The 19,702-nt window shown below is 44.6% G+C and overlaps 1 pseudogene; it reads right to left on the minus strand.

Moving 5' to 3' along the window:
* Window positions 1-19,702, minus strand: part of LOC129355230 (sodium channel protein type 4 subunit alpha-like) — a 112,111-nt pseudogene that overhangs the window by 67,919 nt on the left and 24,490 nt on the right.

A 19,702-nucleotide genomic window follows, 5' to 3' on the forward strand; every position in this document is an offset into this window, starting at 1 on the left:
TCGATTAGCGTTCACACCTCACCAACCGACCGGACTTTCTAGTTCAGGGGTGTCCAAAGTGTAGCCCGGGGCCCATTTGTAGCCTTAGAGTGATTTCCTGCAGCCCTTCAGCACCAAACAAAAATGGTACCAAACCATCAGGAGGGATTTTGGAAGGTCAGGATTTTAGCAAAAGGCGGCCATCTTTATTCATGCTCAGAAACAAATCATGCATTAATAAATGAATAAAAGGGTAAATAAGACATTCCTCCTGCTGAAAATCACCAACTTCACCCTCTAACAAACTCCTGAAGTTACAGTGAGACACACAGGAAGTGGGTCAGAACAACAGGAACAAACACTGAGAACTGAACAGAGGGAGCAGACGAGCTGACAGCCGTCCAAACGTTACCGTGTCACAAACTCCTCCGTTTCCAGGGTTTGAATGTTGTTCAGCTGCTTCATTACAAACAGACCTGACCCTGTTTCCAGTGAGCCAATGACTGTGGTGCTGAACAGAGTTACAACAGAACCACAGAGGAACAACAAGGCGCCGCTGACATGCAGAGTGGACACACAGAACGACCCGAAACTTCTGCACGGCGACACCATCACTGACTCACTCTCACTTCTACCAGAAAGGAAACATCTACAGTCTCAGATAAATAGCAACATTTAGCATCCAAACTACACTCAAACGTTTCTGCTTCAGTTTTTATGACATTTTGTCTCAAACAACAAACTGAAAACGATTTTAATGTGAACCATCAAAACCTCCCAGTAGAGATTATTAACTGGATCCCAACATGGAAAACATCAGGAGTGAGGTTCGCTTCAAGCCCAGTGGAATTGTGGGAAATGAAGGAATTTGTCACAGAAAATGTCGGAAATGTTTACGCTCCACTTTGAAATCTCAACCTAACTTTTATTTTAGTACAGAAAACATCTGGCAGAAAGTTTGTGAACATTTTGGCCAAAACTGTTCAGTCATTAATTTGAGACAGAAACAATCATCCGTATGAAAAGTGTTTCTGGGTTTTGCTAATTCAGATTTAAGATCCTACATTTGGAGCTGGTCCTTCTCTTCCTCTGGTTCTCTGCTGTCCACTCAAACAGTGTCAATAAGCGCCTCTCGTTTCTGCATACTGCCTCTGAGCTCATTTCCAGGAATGACAAAGCAGATGGATGAGCTTCAGCAGGGAGTATGCAGCAGGAGATATGAAACACAGCCACTTATTTCTAGCAGCTCGGCGGGTCAGGAGGGCGGCGCTCCGTTTCCCTCGTGTTTCTCACCTGGGATGACTGAGATGGTTTTGAGCGCGCGCAGCACCCTGAACGTCCTTAAGGCTGACACATTACCCAGGTCCACAAACTCAGTGACATATCTGCAACAAGCCAGGAGACAGAAGCACAGAAACAGACACACAGAAGGATGTGACCACACGGAGCAACGAGCCGACACGCAGGGAGAATCAGAGAGACGCAGATCCAGGCAGAGACAGGAAGAGCTGTGGAGCCTCTGGAGCCACAGGAGGAGAAATCAGACAGGAAAGCTTCACACCATCCAGACTGGAGAAATGTTCACCACAGGCCGACAGTTTCATCCTCAGAAATTTAGATTCACAGCAGATGTCTCAACTTTGTTTGCTTTTGGTATGCTGGTCAGATCAGGATAGTTTTGTTATTTTGCTGCTTGTTTTGTGAGCTAGCAAATGGCTAATTAGCAGGATTACGCTAAAAATGTTAGCTCCTTTTTATTTATTCATATTAAGTCAAATGTGCTGGAAAAGAAACAAGTTATTAACATTTTATAATTAATAAAAAATACCTAGCGAATATTGCAGTTAGCATGCTAACTATGATAATTAGCATAAAATCATAGCGTATGATGTTCTGTTTAAATGTTCCTGCTAGCTTAAACAGCAAAGTAACACTATATTGGGATTTGTTGTTCACTTTAAACTGATAACTGCTGCAGAAATATTAAACACCACAAATATCTAGTATAGCAGAAGCTAACCTCATGTATGGAATGAGACAAACTGTTTGAAATGATAATATCTGCCCTTTTTTAATTGTGAACTTAGCTCCATTAGCTCATCAGTATTGTGCTAAGCTAACTCTTTAGCTGGTCATTTCATTGAGCTGTTAGCTAGCTAATTGGCAAAATTCCCCTGAAACATTTCGTTGGAATAAACTGATTTAAAGATTTAGAAAACTTTAATGCAAATTTTAACTGCAAATAAAACAATGATTGTGCTGGAAAAATGGCAAAATAGATTTTAAAAAAATTATAAAAATAGAAACATTTTCATTTAAAGATTGTGTGGATAAAAATTTTGATTCATTATGTATGTGTAAGTATTGAGGTAATCAGATTACATTCCTTTCTTAGCTACTCGCATTTTATTGAATTTTAGCAAACAATTCAAACGTTAGCATCACAAAAGCAAACATTTAAAGGAGTGAAAGGAAAGTTTTGAGTTAATTCCAGAGGTAGAGGAATATTTCCTCCGTTCTCCAGCTAATGACCAGGTGCTCAGCTTAGCCTCATCTGACTTTCCCTTCTGTACTGTTCCTTTAAGACAGATCAGGTGACCTGTGACCTCTGACAGGGCGGAGAGTGGGGGGTGAGCAGGTAGGCTGGAGCTGCAGGACATGGCAGACACGGACGGACAGCAGATGACGTTCACGGCTAACTCTGGTGCTCTTTGAATGAGCTGCCCATGTCGCCCCCTGGTGGTGAGGCCTTACCTGGGATGACTGAGATAGTTTTCAGGGCTCTCAGCACTCTAAACGTTCGCAGCGCCTGCAGGTTTCCTACTTTGATAAACTCTGTTAACATCCTGCAGGGAGCAGGGCGGTGGTTTCCAACAAATGACAAAAAAAGACAAAGATAAGAAAGTCTGAAAATCCTCTAAATATTCACAATTCTGAGTATAATTTCTAAATGTTTTTCCTCTGATTGGTCATAAAGTAACTTTGACCTGCAGATCAAAGTTTGAGACATAATGAAAGTTACAACTGTCAGTAAAACACGGTGGAGGTCCTATCATGATCTGGGCCAGTAGCTATAGTGGCAGTCATTAACCTTTATGAAATAATTAGATCAATAAATGTCATATAAAAGGCCAGAACATTGACAGACATCACACCGAATACATAAACCGTATTTGCAGTTTCAACATGTTTCAGAGAATATTTTCAACTTTTTGCTTTTAACTTGGCAAAACACAAAGAAACAAAGATCCAAAGTTTTCAAAACATTTCCTGGTTAGTCAGAGAGGAAATTCAACAATCACATTAAAACTAAAGTAACAGAACATATTATTTTTTCACAAAATGTTTCCTAAATGGGAATATAAGTCAAATTTAGGAAGAATTTACATTTTGAATACTTTGTTATCGAGCAGGTTTTATTTTTAGAGCAGTGAGGCTAACATGAGAGTTAGCTTAGCATCAAGAAGAGCCATTATTTTTAAAAGTGATATCAGAAGATTTGAAAATAAAATCATTATGAAGGTAACTGAAGTGTTAATATGTTTGAGAAAAAATAAATTAAAATGTATTTTTAAATACTAAACTATTAAGTTTCATGCTACCTTTTTACTAATCAAGTTTTTTTTGTTTATTTTCACATTTATTATGCTAACGACTGTTAATTTTATGTTTATGACTTTTCTTGTTGTTTTAAAGTGTTAAAAGGCAAACAGGGATTGTTTTTCAGAGGTTAAATAATGTGATGGTGTTGATCTTCTCTGATGGAACCCGGCCCGGCCCGGCCCGGCCCGGCCCGGCGCCAGGCGACGCCGGCCCGTTGGGCCTCGGTTAAACTCGGTCATCTGATCCTGGAGCTGCTAATGCATCTCCATCACAGCTCGTATTTCAGCAGGTTTGATGCTGCAGTGATGTAATCACAGCGATGGGACTGGTGACAGACGGACCGGTGACAGACGGACCGGTGACAGACGGACCGGTGACAGACGGACCGGTGACAGACGGACCGGTGACAGACGGACCAGTACCACCGCTCCCTAAGCGACCTGGTGACCTTCCTCACCGCGTTCCCACGCTCCTCCCCTCTGACCGGTCCGGGTCTGACCGACCGGGTCAGAGCCAACCTTCCTCCATCAGAGGAGGCATCTTTGAAACATTTCACTTTGCTCGTTCCGCTGCAGGTCGGCCATCACTGCCTGATCCCGAGGTCAAAGGTCAGGCTGAGCCTCAGAGCTGAAGGTGGTTTTTATGTTTGTCAGCTGAGTTCTTCCTTCCGTTCACTTTCTACTGAATTCTGTTCATTTTTATTTATGTCAGAGAATGAACCCAAAATCCTCTAGAGGCCGAATCCAGAGGAGATAAACATCTCTTATCCCCAACTCCAGCATCGCTCTGGTGATGCAACCAGACAGACTCCAAGAGGAGCAGCAAAAGCAAAGGAGGTGGATCAGCAGAGCTAGCTAAGAAAGGAGGAGTCATCCAGATATTGAGCTGTTAGCACAGCAGCAACAACAGTCTTCAGTCAGAGGGAGCTTCCTGTTGGTTGTGAACTGACTGCTACTGGATTGGAGACATTTGGACGTCTCAACATTTCGTCTTTTTCAGGGTGAATAAATTTATCTGATTTTTCATCAAAAGTTCGAAGATTCACCATGTCAGAAAGTTCAATTTTTCCTGAATCCGTTTTTATTTGGATCCATTTTCCAGTTTTTTCCACAATCACAGCTTGTTGTTCTAGTGGTTCTGATGGTTCTGGTGGTTCTGATGGTTCTGGTGGTTCTGATGGTTCTGGTGGTTCTGGTGGTTCTGATGGTTCTGGTGTTTCTGATGGTTCTGGTGGTTCTGGTGATTCTGGTGGTTCTGGTGGTTCTGATGGTTCTGGTGGTTCTGGTGTTTCTGATGTTTCTGATGGTTCTGGTGGTTCTGGTGTTTCTGATGGTTCTGGTGGTTCTGGTGGTTCTGGTGGTTCTGGTGGTTCTGGTGGTTCTGATGGTTCTGGTGGTTCTGGTGATTCTGGTGGTTCTGATGGTTCTGATGGTTCTGGTGTTTCTGGTGGTTCTGGTGGTTCTGGTGGTTCTGGTGGTTCTGATGGTTCTGGTGGTTCTGGTGTCCTGGTGGTTCTGGTGGTTCTGATGGTTCTGGTGATTCTGGTGGTTCTGGTGGTCCTGGTGGTTCTGGTGGTTCTGATGGTTCTGGTGGTTCTGGTGTTTCTGATGGTTCTGGTGTTTCTGATGGTTCTGGTGGTTCTGGTGGTTCTGATGGTTCTGGTGGTTCTGGTGATTCTGGTGGTTCTGATGGTTCTGATGGTTCTGAAGGTTCTGATGGTTCTGATGGTTCTGATGGTTCTGGTGTTTCTGGTGGTTCTGATGGTTCTGATGGTTCTGGTGGTTCTGATGGTTTTGATGGTTCTGATGGTTCTGATGGTTCTGATGGTTCTGGTGTTTCTGGTGTTTCTGGTGGTTCTGATGGTTCTGATGGTTCTGGTGTTTCTGGTGGTTCTGATGGTTCTGATGGTTCTGAAGGTTCTGATGGTTCTGGTGACGGTTCTGACCCGTTGAAATATTCAGAACCTTTAGGATTTAACCTCTAGTTTTTTGTCTTCCTGTCCAGCATGGACAGTTTTTCCTCAGGAAGTTTTTCTGCCGCCTGTTTTCTTCTTCGGTTCTGAAGTTGTGCAGTCGGGTTTTCCGGACGTTGCAGAATCTTTGAAACTGACCAGAAACTTTTCAAACTGGAGCTTAAAGAGGCGAAACGTCAGAGCAGCTTTCACTTTAATTCCTCCGCAGTAATCCCATCAGGACGACGACAGAGCCGCCGCTCTGCTGGCTCAGCTGCCACCAGCCTGCAGCTCCTTCACAATAAAAGCTCCTGGAAAGTCACTTCCTGTCTCACCTATCCTTTAGTCTGGTTATTTTTATTGTTTCATAAAGTACTAGCAACAAACTCATAATTAATCTTTGTGTCTGCTGTTTTATGTAATGTGTGTAGTTGTGTTTTCTTTCTGTTTCTGTATGGATCACATTCTAGAGGAATAAAAGTAAATTAATATAGAAACGTTTTTTAGTGTTTCGCTCCTGAAACAGGTTTCTCTGTTAGAGTTTAGGATACTTTTAGAAAATTATGATTTTGTTCCAGATGCATTAAGACTAAATATGTTTTCTTCAGTGAAATCGTTCAAGTTTTTTATTTTTCTAAGACTAAGTAAATTGTTTAAGTTTTTAAGTTGATTTCTATTTATTTCTCTTGATTCTGAGTTTAAGTTTCCAGCTTAATTTCTCAGCCAATTATTTTCTATTTATACTTAGATTCATTTTATTCCAAAATTTTATATTATATTAAATCAGTTGTTGCAACAGATTGAAGCAAAGCCATTTTACTTCTGGGTCTCAGAGTAAAAGGGGGAGGAAAATAAATGCCTGCCACACTTTTCAGACTTTTTTCCATCAAATTCTGTAAACTATGCAGCCTTTTCCATCAGACCCTTCACAATAAAAGCCGCTTAATACATTAAATGTGGGAAAGATTAAAGGGTGTGAATGTTTCTGCTCAGAACGTTCTGGTTCTGGTTCTGGTTCTGGTCGGCCTGACGGCTACAGGAAAACCTTCCTGGACTCTTCCTGGTGTGTGTGTGTGTGTGTAGGTGTGTGTGTGTGTGTGTGTGTGTGTGTGTGTGTGTGTGTGTGTGCAGGTGTGTGTGTGTGTGCAGTGTGCGTGTGTGTGTGTAGGTGTGTGTGTGTGTGCGGTGTGTGTAGGTGTGTGCGCGCGCGTGTGTGTGTGTAGGTGTGTGTGTGTGCAGTGTGTGTGTATGCGCGTGTGTGTGTGCGTGTGTGTGTGTGTGTGTGTGACTCACGCCATCACGATGACGCTGAAGTCCAGCCAGTTCCAGGGGTCCCTCAGGAAGGTGAAGGGCCCCACACAGAAGCCTCTGGCCAGGATCTTGATGACCGACTCGAAGGTGTAAATACCTGTAAAGGTGTACCTGGGCGGGCGAGCGAGAGAGCAGAGAGAGAGGAGGAGGAATAAATAAGAAACAGACGGATTAATATTGATAAAAGCTTCTGCTGGACATCCTTCACTTATTCATTTTGTCCCAGACATCAAGTGAAGCGGAGGAAGACATGAGACAGAGAGTCATGTTGAGTCAGGCTGAGACTTTAACGGACGGGTCCCTTTAAGGGCCAAAACGCTGCAGCTAGCCTGACAGCGTTAGCGTTAGCCTCAGTTAATCCGAGTCTCTGCTCAGCTGATGGGTTCAGACATGTTTCCTCCAGACTCTGACATTTGCAGCTTGACATTTCTGCTGCACACGATTCACCTCTGAACCGCCTCAGCGCCGCCGCTTCCTGTTCATCAAACACATCTTCATCACATCCTCCTCCTCCTCCTCGTGTCTGGACGGTTCTGGACGGGTCTGGTACTTACTCCAGGTACTTGGCCCAGTTGGCCGGCTCCGACATGGCCATGAAGCAGCAGTTGGTCAGGATGGTGCACATGATGAACAAACTGAACAAAGTGAGCAGGTTAAGGAGGAACAACGTCTCACATGTAACACAGACCAACAGGAAAACAAAGACCACTCGCACAGTTTGGGGGTGTGTGCGCTCATTTCCAGCTGGGATCCCCAACAAGAGAAATTCAAAGTTTTCCTTTGGTAGTGGGAAAGTTTTTACTGATGTTTGTTTTTCTAACAGGAAGCAGGAAGTGAAACCAGCCCAATGCTAGCAGGCCGAGATATTTACAGGCCAGAGGCGACATTCTGTCCTGAGTTACTAATGTATGACAGAACATTCAGAACATTAGAAAGTATAATAATAATAAAATGGAAATCTATTTTCTGATCTAAAACTAAGACATTCCTTCCAAAGTCAAACTGAACAGAAAAAATTCTGGTTTTTCCAAAAGCTTCAACTTTCAATTCAGAATTCAGCCGTTATTTTTAATTATAATATTAAATATTAACTTTACACAGTTAAAGTCATTAAAATCTCTATATTTTGGGTTTTTCAGTTTGACCAAATGTTGACATTTTGTCCTACATTTAATGTAAATTTATTGGTACTTTAATAAGTCTGTATAGTTTAAATGAAACTACCTGCTGGTCAGTGTAGACATGTGAAATCCTGGTTGTTTTGTTTAACAGCTGATTGCTTTTAGCAGAACATGAATCTATCTGACGTTTCCTCAAACTAAAGGCTGGTTAGTCATTGGTCCGTCAGACACAAAAAGAAAAACAATTACTCTGAATTCAGTCATTTTCTGTAATTTGCAGCTTTTAGTCGCTGAGGTAAAACGTCTTTGGCGTTTTGTTAAAATTCGGGGAACTGCAGCTTTTCTGAGTTTCAGCTAAACTCTGACATGTAAAAGCAGCCGTCTGATTTCAGGCCATCGCTGTGAGGAGTTTACCTTCATTAGAGCTAAATAAAGATGAAGAGTCCTCGCTTCCCTCTGATTCCTGCCACTTTCAATACAGCAAATTAATCTGCCATTAGCGCCCCCCTCGCAGGAGAGCCCACTCTAATCATGTCATAATGGGGAGTGGGAAGTTTCCAAGTGTCAGCAGCAGCAGAACAGGTTAAATATCACCTTCACCTGCCGTGCTGGGTGGAGGAAGCCGGCGCAGCCGTCAATCACGGCTATAAATGAATCATAATTATTGTAATTTGGCAGAGGGAACATGCTGCCAAAGCGAGAGCGGCCCAAACTCAAAACTTGTTGACTGAGCTGCGGCTGGCAGCTGGTGAGATAATACGGTTAGCGCTCGACAAACAAACGTCCCCACGCCGCACAGCCAGAGGCTAATTATCAGCTAATGGTAGCCCTGATGCTGTGGCCCTCCCAGGCCACCGTACAGCTAATGTCATTACACCTCCCACTTCCTCCACGGGATCCATCTTCTCCCACTGCCTCTTTTCTACTTCTGATTTCCACAGATTCTGCCATCTTTCCGCTCCAGGCGACCCGATCAAGTCCATGTTTACTTCTGGGTTAAAACCATCAACAACCAAGAAACGGGTCAAACTGATCCTTCAGCCGATAAAACAACCCAATTTATCTGAATGTAGGTGATAAGAGAATCAACCACAGGTAAGATACTGACTAGACATAAGCACTCAACATAACCCCACTTTGACAAAATCAGTGTTCCTTAAACATACGGCTGATTTTATTGTTGCTGTCTATGTGGATCATAAGTCTGTTAAATCAATCAATCAATCCATCAATCAATCAATCCATCAAATTCACCCTGGTACTTCAGGTTCTAGCTGCTGGTGTAGCAAAGTGAGTTGCAGTTTTTCCAGGTATTTTTAGGGAACCAGCCCTTTAGGAAGTACTTTAGCTGTAACTAAACCATGCTAAGGTTTAGCCCCGCCCCCTGACAGTGGGCGGAGCCAAGATACCCTGAGAGGCGGGGGCCAAGTGTTGGCATCCGAACGAGGGAAAACTCCCAGCAGCTTAGCAGCTTCCCAGGCTCTTTAGCGAAAAACAGAAAGTTTTCTGAGTTAAGAGACGTTTACAGGAACGAGTCGCTCTGAACCACAGGAAACGCTTCCAACTCCTGACTCGCCACCCGGGGCGTGTCTGAGCGAGACGGTTTACCCCCGGTCAGTTAGGCTTGACCCCAACGAAGCTGCTGGACCATAGGAAACTAGACTACAGTGACCACCGTTCAGCCTGAAGGGGGCAGCAGAGAGGGAAGAGCTTTAATGCTAGTTGCTTTATCGAAATGAATTGGCTACAAATAGCAGCCAATTCATTTCCCTCTTCCTGCTCATTCCTACAGTTGACCACGCCCACCGTGCCCATTGGCTCCGCCCACTTTGCTGGAATTTGTTAGGGGGCGGGGCTAAGCTTTCACAGAGTTTAGATACATTTTAAAATTAAAATATCAAATCATTTTCTCTGGGAAAACGACATTATAATAATAATTATATGACTACTATAATATAATAAATGAGTGCAGTTTTGTTGTTTAGACTTAATCACCTGGTGCCGGTTCTGAAAAGTATAAATATAAACAATAAGCTGAATATTGAGACCCAACGGGTCAGAAAACCTTCGTCATGTTTTCTCATGTGTCTCCATGTTTCCTATTTTAACATGGAGGACCGGTCGTTTTGTTCCGTCCGGTTCTGTGGTTCCGGTTGCCTTCATCAGAACCAGAACCTCCATCCCGGCCGATTGCTTCTCACACCTCCGTAGCCGGGCGGTCCGCGCCGAAGTGACGGACCCGTTTGGATGGGTTCTGTCAGATAAAAGCGGTTCTGATGGAGAATTAGTGAGTGTGTCTGCAGATCACGCCGCAGCCTGTCAGGGTGGCGCCGCCGCGGGCGGGCAGCACTCCAGAACACACTTCATCCAGAGCCTGGACTGGAGGTCCACTTCACACACACACACACACACACACCTACACACACACACACACACACACACACCTACACACACACACACACACACCTACACCTACACACACACACACACACACACACACACACACACACACACGCGCACACACCCACACACACACACACACACACACGCGCACACCCACACACACACACACACACACCTACACACACACACACACACACCTACACACACACACACATACACACGCGCACACCCACACACACACACACTACACACACACACACATACATACACACCTACACACACACACACACACACACACCTACACACCTACACACACACACCTACACACACACACCACACACACACACACACTCCACACCTCGCCGCCGATCCCTGTGACAGCGGCAGCGTGTACAGCTGGAAGCGGCGGCTAAACGCCGCTTCCAGCTGTAAAAATAGCCGGTGAGGATGGAGGCAGCGGAGGTGCGAAGTCATGTCTGACATGTTGGTCTAGAGCCAAAGGAGGCGGGGCCCATGGGACAGAACCTTCCGGTGTTGTGGTGTTTTTGCGCTGTTTTGCGGCATTTTCAATGTCCGTCCTGTTAAACGCGTCACAGGAGATTCCTGGCCGTTTGCAGCAGCAGCAGCGGCGATTAAACAGCCTGAGTGACGAATGATGTGTGGGCCTAAAAGCTCTGAGACACTTTTTCTTCTACATGGGAGCAGCGCTGCCAGCTTTGTTTTTTATTTTAATGAAGTGTAATTTTAAAAGAATCCTCCACATTTTCTTTATCACCCTGGAATTACTTCAACTACATTAACACCATTTAATACAAGTTATCAGCAGAGGAGGGATTTATTATTTTCTCATCATTTCTACCAAGTTGAGCAGACAACCTATAGACAGCTTAGAAAAGCCAAGCAGTGATCCAGACTTTATGTTATCGGGGTAGATCTCAGAAGATATTACCAATAAATCAACTGATAGAAAACATAAATACAAAACACAGAATATAATTTAACATTAAATTAATGTTAATTTAATGAACAAACCGAAGGAAACTGACAAACATTTATTTTATGACTCCAGCGACATAAATCTGATTGGTTCTGCTAAAAGGAGTTAGCCTATTGGTGAAACTATGCTAACCTAAAATAGCATCTAAATGCTAACATGTAGCTTCAGAGGCAAACCAGCCTGTTCCCCTCCTGGCCTGTGGGGGCGCTGCACCAACAACCACTGTAGGAAACGACACTAAAACCTCTGAAGACCCTGAGAACAACTTCCTGTTTCACCAGATGAAACAAGATGGAGGCGTCAGAGTTTAGTGATTTCTCTTTAGTCTTTGGCTGAAGACCAGGAGCCATTTCTGCTGCTAGCGCTAGGCTAGTATGTTAGCTTTGGTTGTATTTACCCAGAATTCCCTGCTGTAGTCCACTTCCTGCTTTTGTTCCACTTGGCGTTCACATAGGAAACCGAACCAGAGTTCACTTCAACCAAACCCAGACTGATGTTTGTAGGCAGACCAGAGGTCAGAGGTCGATTAGCCAAACTGTTCTTTTCTACATCCTGAAATGAAAACATTGATTCTCCAGAACAAACTGCTGGTTTTCTTCCTGCTGTAAATGCAGCCAGACCGCCCAGCCTGCTGAGCTGTTAATGTTCGCAGGAGAGAAAATAGATTTTGTTTCCAGCCATAATTGAGCTTTTAATGGGATAAGTCAGTGTGCTGGTGTTTCAGCAGCAAGTGCTTTTAGAAAAAGTAGCTTAATTATTTTGTTGATTAATGGAGGAAATGCACTTACATCACCATTTATTCGCTGCCATTTAAAGGCAGCGCTAATCGCTGGACTGGGAGCAGAACCAGTGAGTTTTATCTAAAATTAAAAGTCAGCAGAGACGTTTGTGGTCAGTGGAGATTAGGATATGAACAAGAATCTGTTCCTGATGTTTGAACAGCGTCTCGTTTCTGCATGCTTAAAAACACAGTTGGACTAAACCCCAGGACATTTACTGAGCTGATATCTGGAGTAAAATAAGTGCAACGTTCCTTTAATTGTCTAATTATGACCATCTGGTGTTTAAATAAGCCCAGATCTGCCTGGACAGGTCAGGTCCAACCGGGTTCAGTTCAACGCAGTCTGACTGACCTTTGACCCGAGCAGAGTGAAGGATATGAATGGACCAGGATCCGGATGGCGAGCCTGCGGATGGGGTGGAACGGGCTGAACATGTAGAGCGCCGACGTGGCGCTGAAGCGGAAGATGGCCTTCCCTTTGTTCAGCACTATGAAAGTCTGCAGGAGAAACAGAAAAGCTTCAGTGCAAAAACAGCAAATCTTCCTGCTGCACTGCAAAAAACATTTAACCCTTTTCTTCTCTACGACCCGATCTGATGGGTTCCTGCTGTTTTCATGAGATTAACGTGAATGAATGACGGATTATTTAGAAGCTTTATGTTTGGACTCATTCAACAGTTCAGACCTGCAGCTGTTCTCTCATAACTTTGGTTAAAAGTCATAAAGAATCGTTTCATATTTTACATGCAGATATAATAATAAGCAGCTTTTAGCAGTTTTTCCAACAGTAATTGTTTTGAATTTCAAGAGCAGAATTATGGAAGCATTTCGCTGCCAAAACCTGGAGATAAATTCAGGATCCTGAAAAGCGTTTAGGTCCGTTTGGACAGGACCTACCCTCTGGTCCTTGAAGTAGTAGGGGTCGATGTCGTCCAGGGGAACGCCCACCAGGTGAGACGGGATGTCGGCAAAGATCCGGGGCAGCTGCTTCCCCGCCTCCAGGTCGGGCCGGGGCCGGGGCAGCTCCACGTCGCCCAGGTCCTTTCAACACAGAACCACGTTATGATCTCAGCCTTTTGTCCTTCTTCATCCGCTTTGTTTGCATTTTCAGTGAGGAAACAGGAACTTTCTGTTTTGCAGTAGAACTGCCAAATGTGACCCAAATTTGATTTATTTTGCTCATAACTGATTTTTTCAGAGCAATCTGTTCAGATCTATTTACCCCAAAAACTGCATATAAAGTTCCTCTATATGTGGAAAAATAACTCGCTTTGTATGCGACTCTGACGTTATTGATGCATCACAATAATAAAATAACCAGAGGGCTGAAGCAAAGTGTTGGTCTGGTTGTGATGTGACGGCGGCCATCTTTACCACCGTGATCAAAGCGCCGCTGCGTGACGGAAACGTTCGTTTTCTGACTCGCTTTGGAGTTGGAAAGCGTTCACACATACATCACATTTAATGAAATGTACGAAATACTGCAAAAAAATAAGTTAAAAGAAAAATAAATAAATAAATCTGACCTGAGCATTAAGGTAGCATCAGCTAGCTTAGCATCACAGTTTGACCCAACAAAACAAAATCTGACTGAAGTTGGACTTCCACTTTCTTCAAAACCAAATAAATTTTGTGTTAATCAACTCAAATATGTTTGTGCACCAAATGTTTCGTTTGTGCTGCTTTTGATGATGACCTCTGACCTCTGGAAACCTTTTATTAATATCTTTAAAATGATATCGGCACAAATAAAAACTTTAGCTCCACAAATGTTTGACAGCAACTGGATCAGGCTTGGAGTCGGTGGAGATCAGCTTCACTCAGGAACTCAAACTCTGCAGTTTCAAACAAAATGTTGCCTCCAGATTTCAATGAAAAACTTTAACAGGTTTAAAGTTTCCTCTGATGTTTAGAAGAATAACTTTATTATTTTCATTTATAGCTAATGATGGATGTAAGCTAACAATAAAGCCTAATCTGGGTTAGCTGACAAACCGTTAAGGTGTTAACTGGCTACTTCCTGTTTCCATTTCTGGTTGATGTTCCCAGGCGGGCGGGGCGCGCGGGCCCAGGCGGGCGGGGCGTGCGGGCCCATACGTACCTCCTGGTACTGCTTTTTGCGTCGGGCCTCCTCCTGGGCGATGCGCTGTTCGATGGCCGCCAGGGAGTCCGGCGTGAAGCGCTTAAAGCTCTCTGGTCCCATTGGAAACACATAGCCAGCCATCTTCTCATCCTGATCCTGCTGCTAATTGGCCTGGTATACCAGCTGCAGACACACAGACGACTCACTTAAATGTCCAGCACTTCATATCGTTACTCTGCTGCCCTCTTCATCAACCGAAACTTCTTTAAACTGACTCAAACAGACGAAAACAAAGAGCATTTTCATATTTTCATGCGTTTGTTCCAGAAACGAGCCTCCTGCAGTCGGATGTCAGACTGTTCAGACACCTGTTGAGAATATTTGGATGGTTAAATCATGAGATGAGGAGCGCTTGATTCGAGGACCTGCAGAGTGGGGATGATTTGGCGGTTTCTTCTCTGCCAGGTTGATTACGTCCTCTGAAACGGCGACCTGCCGCTCAGGACGACCCACAGCATCGCAGGCTTCGTCATTAGAGCTGCACTCAGAGGCTCCAACAGGCAGCAATCAGCCTGAGAAACTCATCCGCCTCCTCCTGACGCTCCCTACTGTACGCTGGGTTCCCTTCATTTCTGAATCATCAGTGGCTCTTTGTTCCAGTTTCAACAGGAGATCCCATAAAAAACAACAACTGTCTGCTGAATGCTGCAGTCAGTGATGTGTTTAAGGTGCCATGAACAGTCAGGTGGCAGGAATCAGACAAACTATTAGATTTAACTTTCTAGCAATGAGAGAAAAGAGGAGTGAATACAAACTGTGTAGTAATTAGAAACAGTATGAAAATATCTGTTAGATCAGGGGTGTCAAACTCCAGTCCTCGAGGGACGCTGTCCTGCAGTTTTTCGATGTGCCACAGGTACAAAACACAGGAATGAAATGGCTTAATTACCTCCTCCTTGTGTAGATCAGATCTCCAGAGCCTTAATGACCTAATTATTGTATTCAGGTGGTGCAGCAGAGGCACATCTAAATGTTGCAGGACACCTCGAGGACTGGATGTTGACAGTTTTAGAGGAATAAATGAAGCCTGAATTTAACTTGTTCACACTAAAGAAATGTTGATGCTACTTTCTGGGTTACATGTTTTCTCAAATTAGCATCAAAAGGCCAAAGAAAGCAGTTTAGGTAAAGCAGTGAAGCAAATGGTCATTATTTATCATTCCAGATAAAGGCTAATATCATTAGAAGCTTCTAACAACATTCTTGTTTTGGACATATTAGCTGTTAGCATGTAGCAACTAAACTAGCTTCAAACCTGTGACCACTGTTGACCTGCTAACATTTAGCTACTATATCACCTGTTCACTTGCACAACAATATCAGCTGCTCTTACAGATGCTAACCTTTAGCATCTGCAGAAGCTGCTAACCCATAGCAAACATATTAGCTGCTAGTGTAGCAACTATAATAGCTGCTAACTTATTGGAATCCATTTTAAGCTTGAAAACAAACTCCAGTCCCAACTGTGGTTTGTTTTTTATACAGATATTTTCTCTATCAGTAATTTAAGCTAACTGTGTTAGCATAGCATAGAGAACCTCAGTGTTTGCGATCATGCAGCTTTCAGGACAGACAGAGTAATTACTTACTTTCTGATTTGCTGTCCTGTGCTGAGCCAATAAAAGCTCCTGACTTTTTATTTTTGACTGATAATCAGCTAAAGCTCCTTGTATCCTAGATTGTTTTATTATTGTCCTCCTAGCTAGTTGCTAAAGTTTCTTATCAAGAAATATCAGTAAATTAGTTGAATTAATTAACAAAAGATAGTTTTACTGAAGCAGTAGCAACAGCATATTGATGGGTAATTGCTGTTTTAATACTATAAATATATCAGACTGATAAATTATTTCTACTTTAGCTGCAGTAGCTGAAGGAACCACAAACCCTCCGTTAGCTTCCAGTTTATCTGCTGAACATTCACAAACTAATAATCTGTTCACTTTTACTGGTTTATTGAGAAATCCCAGTGGACAGTAGTGGTTTACCGCAGCCAAGCAGAAGAAAGCGAAGCACGCTAGCAGCTAATGCTGTTAGCTTCAAAAGCCTAGACTGAGAGTGTGTGAGTGTTTAACAGGTGTGTGTCCAGGCCATCTGCTGCGGAGCCTAATCCAATGATTGGACGGGCCTCGTTTTTCAAGCCTTCATGCATTTCTTCTTCACAGCTCTCAAATCTGATTTCTGCAGTGTGTTTGTGTCCACATGAAAGGAAAAGTTGGCTCTGGTTCCTGTTCTTATCAAATGCTGTCATCCACTCAGTCTCTCTCTCTCTCACACACACACACACACACACACACACACACACACACACACACACACGTCCAGTACAGTAGCTCCTGATGAGCTCCTCAGCTCTGCTTTCCATTCTGCTGCCACACTTTATCACGTACTAAAAGCTCAGGACTCGTCAGGGAAACAATAAGCAGCAACATGACAGCAGATTCTGAATATTAAATCACCACCTTCCTAAACTAATGGACCAAAAACGACTTATCTTTATAGATATTTCACCAAGTCCAGTTGAAACCAGAGATTAACTTGTTTTATGCTCAGGTAAACTGAAAACATGAGACGGATTTCCGAGGAACCAAACCGCTTCTTCCTTCAGGTAGCCTTACGCGTCGGCCATCTTGGATTTTCAGCTCATTGGGTTTGGGTTGAAATTCAGGAGCAGAAACATTCGCAGGTCACATTTTAATGTTTCTAAAGTCACTGAGATGCATATTTCCCAGCCCACTTTCCCAAGATGCATTGCAGGTCAAAAGGAAGATTTCAGTAATCTGAACAATGGCGGACGAAGCAGAGTTTTAAATGGACGAATTATAGCACTCTTCTCATTTTACACTCATAGACACACCAAGAAATGTTTAGCAATAAGCTCCATTTTATTATTTCTGTAAAACATTAATGTCTCCAATTATAAACATCAGAACTTAAATCAGGACTTTCTAAAATCCTGCAAAACTTCAAATCAAACCAAACTAACATCAGTTTGAGGAAACCAGAGATGCAAATGTTTGTTTTCATTTATTTCCCACAAAGGGAGATTCAGGCGCAACAGCAGAATCAGGGGAAAAGATTCACATGAAAACGTTGCTGGTTGAATGCAGCAGGTTCAGTCTTGTGTTTCCAGGCATTGATCCAAATGCTTAGTTTTTACAGTGTAACTTGCTGCCTCAGCCTCTGAAGGGAAGTTCTGGGCTGGTGGACCGGCCCAAATCAAGTCTGAATGGTTCTGAATGGTTCACACCGTTTCATCTCAACTCGCTGCTCCTCCAGAACCAGGAGCTTCCTGGAAGTTCTGGGCTGCAGTGAGGAGGCCGCAGGGGCGCCGCTGCTTCAGTCTGACCAATCAGATCATCACAAACGGAAACAATCTGTTGACTCAACAAGACAATCCATGAGTTTTAGACTGAAATGATGGGCCCTGATGGGGGGCCCTGATGGGAGCCCCTGATGGGGGGCCTTGATGGGGGGGCCCTGATGGGGGCCTTGATGGGGGGGACCCTGACGGGGGGGACCTGATGATGGGGCCCTGACGGGGGCCCTGATGGGGGGCCTTGATGGGGGCCCTAATGGGGGGCCCTGACGGGGGGGCCCTGATGGGGGGCCCTGACGGGGGCCCTGACGGGGGGGCCCCTGACGAGGGCCCTGACGGGGGGACCTGATGATGGGGCCCTGATGGGGGGCCCTGACGCGGGGCCCTGAGGGGGGCCCTGATGGGGGGCCCTGACGAGGGGCCCTGACAGGGGGGCCCTGACGGGGCCACCAGGACATGCATGGACTTCGCGGTGCGTTCGAGGTCCTGTGTTTCAGTGGGAAAGCGCAGCAGAGTCATTCAATTAGTCTGAGAGGAGGAAGCGCGTTCGGTCACGGCGCTGCCGACCCGATGGACATTATTCAGTGGATCCGGGCAGGACGCCAAGCCCGGCTGGCGGAGGGGACCGGGGCGTCGCCATGGCGATGCAGGACGAGATTCCCCACATCTGCTGATGTAATGTTCTGCAGAACCGCTGCAGCGCCACCGGCCCCCCCAGCAGCACTGAACTGTTGAGTGGATTCATCCCACGAGAGAAAACATCGTTTTGTTTCCAAGGTTTCCATGTAAGTTTGAAAAGACGCGTCAGATGGACCTGCTGCAGGACTTTATCAGAGAATCACCTCCATGTTTCCCTCACTGATCTCATTATGGGACCAGGAGTCGGATCTCAGCACATAAACGCTTCGTTTCTGTGGATTTTCCTTCTGTGGAACAAACTGAGCCAATGAGGAACTGAAGATGATTTATGGATAAAACATCTCAACACTGATTGGTCAGTGAGACAAACACATCCTGATTTAACTGAATAAAACAAAACCAGGTTTTTGGTTTCCTCTCTCTGGTTTCCTGTCTCTCTCTCTCTGGTTTCCTGTCTCTCTCTGGTTTCTGTCTCTCTCTCTCTGGTTTCCTGTCTCTCTCTGGTTTCTGTCTCTCTCTCTGGTTTTCTGTCTCTCTCTGGTTTCCTGTCTCTCTCTCTGGTTTCCTGTCTCTCTCTCTGGTTTTCTGTCTCTCTCTCTGGTTTCCTGTCTCTCTCTCTGGTTTCCTGTCTCTCTCTCTCTCTGGTTTCCTGTCTCTCTCTGGTTTCTGTCTCTCTCTCTCTCTGGTTTCCTGTCTCTCTCTCTCTGGTTTCCTGTCTCTCTCTGGTTTCCTGTCTCTCTCTTGGTTTCCTGTCTCTCTCTCTCTGTTTCCTGTCTCTCTCTCTCTGGTTTCCTGTCTCTCTCTCTGGTTTCCTGTCTCTCTCTGGTTTCCTGTCTCTCTCTGGTTTCCTGTCTCTCTCTCTCTGGTTTCCTGTCTCTCTCTCTCTGGTTTCCTGTCTCTGTCTGGTTTCCTGTCTCTCTCTCTGGTTTCCTGTCTCTCTCTCTCTGGTTTCCTGTCTCTCTCTCTGGTTTCCTGTCTCTCTCTGGTTTCCTGTCTCTCTCTCTGGTTTTCTGTCTCTCTCTCTCTGGTTTCCTGTCTCTCTCTCTGGTTTCCTGTCTCTCTCTGGTTTCCTGTCTCTCTCTCTCTGGTTTTCTGTCTCTCTCTCTCTGGTTTCCTGTCTCTCTCTCTCTGGTTTCCTGTCTCTCTGGTTTCCTGTCTCTCTCTCTGGTTTCCTGTCTCTCTCTGGTTTTCTGTCTCTCTCTGGTTTCCTGTCTCTCTCTCTGGTTTCCTGTCTCTCTCTGGTTTCCTGTCTCTCTGGTTTCCTGTCTCTCTCTCTGGTTTTTCTGTCTCTCTCTCTATGGTTTCCTGTCTCTCTCTCTGGTTTCCTGTCTCTCTCTCTCTGGTTTTCTGTCTCTCTCTCTCTGGTTTCCTGTCTCTCTCTCTCTGGTTTCCTGTCTCTCTCTCTCTGGTTTCCTGTCTCTCTGGTTTCCTGTCTCTCTCTCTGGTTTCCTGTCTCTC

The sequence above is a fragment of the Poeciliopsis prolifica genome, unplaced genomic scaffold, assembly GCF_027474105.1.
Source record: "Poeciliopsis prolifica strain line A6 unplaced genomic scaffold, Auburn_PproV2 SCAFFOLD127, whole genome shotgun sequence".
Lineage (NCBI taxonomy): Eukaryota > Metazoa > Chordata > Actinopteri > Cyprinodontiformes > Poeciliidae > Poeciliopsis > Poeciliopsis prolifica.